The sequence below is a fragment of the Heterodontus francisci genome, chromosome 3 (genome assembly GCF_036365525.1).
Source record: "Heterodontus francisci isolate sHetFra1 chromosome 3, sHetFra1.hap1, whole genome shotgun sequence".
Classification (NCBI taxonomy): Eukaryota; Metazoa; Chordata; class Chondrichthyes; order Heterodontiformes; family Heterodontidae; genus Heterodontus; species Heterodontus francisci.
Window position 1 is genome coordinate 165,139,895 of NC_090373.1, and position 5,000 is coordinate 165,144,894.

At 50.8% G+C, this 5,000-nt stretch overlaps 3 non-coding genes and 2 pseudogenes across 3 annotated transcripts; all 5 read left to right on the top strand.

The window, feature by feature from the left end:
• The first annotated feature begins 327 nt into the window (after positions 1-327).
• On the top strand, positions 328-446 carry LOC137368063 (5S ribosomal RNA; annotated as a pseudogene).
• Positions 447-1,443: 997 nt separating this feature from the next.
• LOC137367710 (5S ribosomal RNA) lies at positions 1,444-1,562 on the top strand. Its single transcript, XR_010974193.1, has one exon. It is a non-coding gene; the product is annotated as a 5S ribosomal RNA (ribosomal RNA).
• A 997-nt stretch (positions 1,563-2,559) lies between these two features.
• Positions 2,560-2,678, top strand: LOC137367755 (5S ribosomal RNA). Its single transcript, XR_010974236.1, has one exon. It is a non-coding gene; the product is annotated as a 5S ribosomal RNA (ribosomal RNA).
• Positions 2,679-3,311: 633 nt separating this feature from the next.
• Positions 3,312-3,430, top strand: LOC137368054 (5S ribosomal RNA; annotated as a pseudogene).
• Positions 3,431-4,427: 997 nt separating this feature from the next.
• LOC137367711 (5S ribosomal RNA) lies at positions 4,428-4,546 on the top strand. Its single transcript, XR_010974194.1, has one exon. It is a non-coding gene; the product is annotated as a 5S ribosomal RNA (ribosomal RNA).
• The last annotated feature ends 454 nt before the right edge of the window (positions 4,547-5,000 follow it).

The window sequence follows — 5,000 nt, forward strand, 5'->3', positions numbered from 1 at the left end:
GAATGCGCTGTATGAAAGCAAGTTGTTGGTGTGCTGCTGGTGGCTGTGTTGAAAGAGAATGAGAAAAGTGAGGGTTTTGAATGTGAAGCTGCCGCTTGTGCAGGGTTTGCTGGCAGCAGCGTGGAGATGGATGAATGTTGAATTGTTGGAGAGTGCAGGCTGGAGGCTGGTGAAGCGTGAATAGGGCTTGTAGTTTTCAGATGTGGCAGGCGGGGAAGGAAGAGAGCAAGGTGGGCAAGATTTGGAAGAAAAAAATAGAGAGACTGGCAAAAAGAAGAAGTGACGGCACCGCATGGCTTGAAGTAAAGAAAAAGGCAGGTAGTTGTTTCCTACGGCCATACTAGTCTGAAAATGCCTGATGTCGTCTGATCTCAGAAGCTTAGCAGACTCAGGCCTGGTTACTACTTGGATGGGAGACTGCCTAGGAATACCAGGTGCTGTAAGCTTTTGCTGCCAGCAGAGGCTGCTCACATCACAGCCCTTGGCATGTACTTAGCCACAGAAACAATGGGCAAGCTTTTTGCCCTTAGTCTGTGCGCTGATGGCGGTGTGCCCTCTCCTTTCCTGGTCTCATTGGCTTGAAGCAAGTTGAGAGGGAGAAAATAGGGAGACCAGTAGCCCCTTGAGCTTCTGGAAGCAATTGCGCAGTTCAATCGGTGGTTGGCTGCTGGTTGCCTTGGCTGCGGTTAGCCGCCTTGAATTGGTATTTGTCTTTGTATCCCGTATGGCGCGGAGGGAAGGGTTGCTAAGTTGAAGGCGCTGTATGAAAGCAAGTTGTTGGTGTGCTGCTGGTGGCTGTGTTGAAAGAGAATGAGAAAAGTGAGGGTTTTGGATGTGAAGCTGCCGCTTGTGCAGGGTTTGCTGGCAGCAGCGTGGAAGGGATGAATGTTGAATTGATTTGATTAGATTAGATTGGAGATACAGCACTGAAACAGGCCCTTCGGCCCACCGAGTCTGTGCCGACCATCAACCACCCATTTATACTAATCCTACACTAATCCCATATTCCTACCAAACATCGCCACCTGTCCCTATATTTCCCGACCACCTACCTATACTAGTGACAATTTATAATGGCCAATTTACCTATCAACCTGCAAGTCTTTTGGCTTGTGGGAGGAAACCGGAGCACCCGGAGAAAACCCACGCAGACACAGGGAGAACTTGCAAACTCCACACAGGCAGTACCCACAATCGAACCCGGGTCCCTGGAGCTGTGAGGCTGCAGTGCTAACCACTGCGCCACTGTGCCGCCCAATTGTTGGAGAGTGCAGGCTGGAGGCTGGTGAAGCGTGAATAGGGCTTGTAGTTTTCAGATGTGGCAGGCGGGGAAGGAAGAGAGCAAGGTGGGCAAGATTTGGAAGAAAAAAACAGAGAGACTGGCAAAAAGAAGAAGTGACGGCACCGCATGGCTTGAAGTGAAGAAAAAGGCAGTCAGCTGCTGCCTACTGCCATACTAGTCTGAAAATGCCTGATCTCGTCTGATGTCAGAAATTAAGCAGGTTCAGGCCTGGTTAGTACTTGGATGGGAGACTGCCTGGGAATACCAGGTGCTGTAGGCTTTTGCTGCCAGCAGAGGCTGCTCACATCACAGCCCTTGGCATGCATTCAGCCACAGAAGCAATGGGCAAGCTTTTTGCCCTTAGTCAGTGCGCTGATGGCGGTGTGCCCTCTCCTTTCCTGGTCTCATTGGCTTGAAGCAAGTTGAGAGGGAGAAGATAGGGAGACCAGTAGCCCCTTGAGCTTCTGGAAGCAATTGCGCAGTTCAATCGGTGGTTGGCTGCTGGTTGCCTTGGCTGCGGTTAGCCGCCTTGAACTGGTATTTGTCTTTGTATCCCGTATGGCGCGGAGGGAAGGGTTTCTAAGTTGAAGGCGCTGTATGAAAGCAAGTTGTTGGTGTGCTGCTGGTGGCTGTGTTGAAAGAGAATGAGAAAAGAGAGGGTTTTGAATGTGAAGCTGCCGCTTGTGCAGGGTTTGCTGGCAGCAGCGTGGAAGGGATGAATGTTGAATTGATTTGATTAGATTAGATTAGAGATACAGCACTGAAACAGGCCCTTCAGCCCACCGAGTCTGTGCCGACCATCAACCACCCATTTATACTAATCCTACACTAATCCCATATTCCTACCAAACATCGCCACCTGTCCCTATATTTCCCTACCACCTACCTATACTAGTGACAATTTATAATGGCCAATTTACCTATCAACCTGCAAGTCTTTTGGCTTGTGGGAGGAAACCGGAGCACCCGGAGAAAACCCACGCAGACACAGGGAGAACTTGCAAACTCCACACAGGCAGTACCCACAATCGAACCCGGGTCCCTGGAGCTGTGCGGTTGCAGTGCTAACCACTGCGCCACTGTGCCGCCCAATTGTTGGAGAGTGCAGGCAGGAGGCTGGTGAAGCGTGAATAGGGCTTGTAGTTTTCAGATGTGGCAGGCAGGGAAGGAAGAGAGCAAGGTGGGCAAGATTTGGAAGAAAAAAACAGAGAGACTGGCAAAAAGAAGAAGTGACAGCACCGCATGGCTTGAAGTGAAGAAAAAGGCAGTCAGCTGCTGCCTACTGCCATACTAGTCTGAAAATGCCTGATCTCGTCTGATGTCAGAAACTAAGCAGGTTCAGGCCTGGTTAGTACTTGGATGGGAGACTGCCTGGGAATACCAGGTGCTGTAGGCTTTTGCTGCCAGCAGAGGCTGCTCACATCACAGCCCTTGGCATGTACTTAGCCACAGAAGCAATGGGCAAGCTTTTTGCCCTTAGTCTGTGCGCTGATGGCGGTGTGCCCTCTCCTTTCCTGGTCTCATTGGCTTGAAGCAAGTTGAGAGGGAGAAAATAGGGAGACCAGTAGCCCCTTGAGCTTCTGGAAGCAATTGCGCAGTTCAATCGGTGGTTGGCTGCTGGTTGCCTTGGCTGCGGTTAGCCGCCTTGAACTGGTATTTGTCTTTGTATCCCGTATGGCGCGGAGGGAAGGGTTGCTAAGTTGAATGCGCTGTATGAAAGCAAGTTGTTGGTGTGCTGCTGGTGGCTGTGTTGAAAGAGAATGAGAAAAGTGAGGGTTTTGAATGTGAAGCTGCCGCTTGTGCAGGGTTTGCTGGCAGCAGCGTGGAGATGGATGAATGTTGAATTGTTGGAGAGTGCAGGCTGGAGGCTGGTGAAGCGTGAATAGGGCTTGTAGTTTTCAGATGTGGCAGGCGGGGAAGGAAGAGAGCAAGGTGGGCAAGATTTGGAAGAAAAAAATAGAGAGACTGGCAAAAAGAAGAAGTGACGGCACCGCATGGCTTGAAGTAAAGAAAAAGGCAGGTAGTTGTTTCCTACGGCCATACTAGTCTGAAAATGCCTGATGTCGTCTGATCTCAGAAGCTTAGCAGACTCAGGCCTGGTTAATACTTGGATGGGAGACTGCCTAGGAATACCAGGTGCTGTAAGCTTTTGCTGCCAGCAGAGGCTGCTCACATCACAGCCCTTGGCATGTACTTAGCCACAGAAACAATGGGCAAGCTTTTTGCCCTTAGTCTGTGCGCTGATGGCGGTGTGCCCTCTCCTTTCCTGGTCTCATTGGCTTGAAGCAAGTTGAGAGGGAGAAAATAGGGAGACCAGTAGCCCCTTGAGCTTCTGGAAGCAATTGCGCAGTTCAATCGGTGGTTGGCTGCTGGTTGCCTTGGCTGCGGTTAGCCGCCTTGAATTGGTATTTGTCTTTGTATCCCGTATGGCGCGGAGGGAAGGGTTGCTAAGTTGAAGGCGCTGTATGAAAGCAAGTTGTTGGTGTGCTGCTGGTGGCTGTGTTGAAAGAGAATGAGAAAAGTGAGGGTTTTGGATGTGAAGCTGCCGCTTGTGCAGGGTTTGCTGGCAGCAGCGTGGAAGGGATGAATGTTGAATTGATTTGATTAGATTAGATTGGAGATACAGCACTGAAACAGGCCCTTCGGCCCACCGAGTCTGTGCCGACCATCAACCACCCATTTATACTAATCCTACACTAATCCCATATTCCTACCAAACATCGCCACCTGTCCCTATATTTCCCGACCACCTACCTATACTAGTGACAATTTATAATGGCCAATTTACCTATCAACCTGCAAGTCTTTTGGCTTGTGGGAGGAAACCGGAGCACCCGGAGAAAACCCACGCAGACACAGGGAGAACTTGCAAACTCCACACAGGCAGTACCCACAATCGAACCCGGGTCCCTGGAGCTGTGAGGCTGCAGTGCTAACCACTGCGCCACTGTGCCGCCCAATTGTTGGAGAGTGCAGGCTGGAGGCTGGTGAAGCGTGAATAGGGCTTGTAGTTTTCAGATGTGGCAGGCGGGGAAGGAAGAGAGCAAGGTGGGCAAGATTTGGAAGAAAAAAACAGAGAGACTGGCAAAAAGAAGAAGTGACGGCACCGCATGGCTTGAAGTGAAGAAAAAGGCAGTCAGCTGCTGCCTACTGCCATACTAGTCTGAAAATGCCTGATCTCGTCTGATGTCAGAAATTAAGCAGGTTCAGGCCTGGTTAGTACTTGGATGGGAGACTGCCTGGGAATACCAGGTGCTGTAGGCTTTTGCTGCCAGCAGAGGCTGCTCACATCACAGCCCTTGGCATGCATTCAGCCACAGAAGCAATGGGCAAGCTTTTTGCCCTTAGTCAGTGCGCTGATGGCGGTGTGCCCTCTCCTTTCCTGGTCTCATTGGCTTGAAGCAAGTTGAGAGGGAGAAGATAGGGAGACCAGTAGCCCCTTGAGCTTCTGGAAGCAATTGCGCAGTTCAATCGGTGGTTGGCTGCTGGTTGCCTTGGCTGCGGTTAGCCGCCTTGAACTGGTATTTGTCTTTGTATCCCGTATGGCGCGGAGGGAAGGGTTTCTAAGTTGAAGGCGCTGTATGAAAGCAAGTTGTTGGTGTGCTGCTGGTGGCTGTGTTGAAAGAGAATGAGAAAAGAGAGGGTTTTGAATGTGAAGCTGCCGCTTGTGCAGGGTTTGCTGGCAGCAGCGTGGAAGGGATGAATGTTGAATTGATTT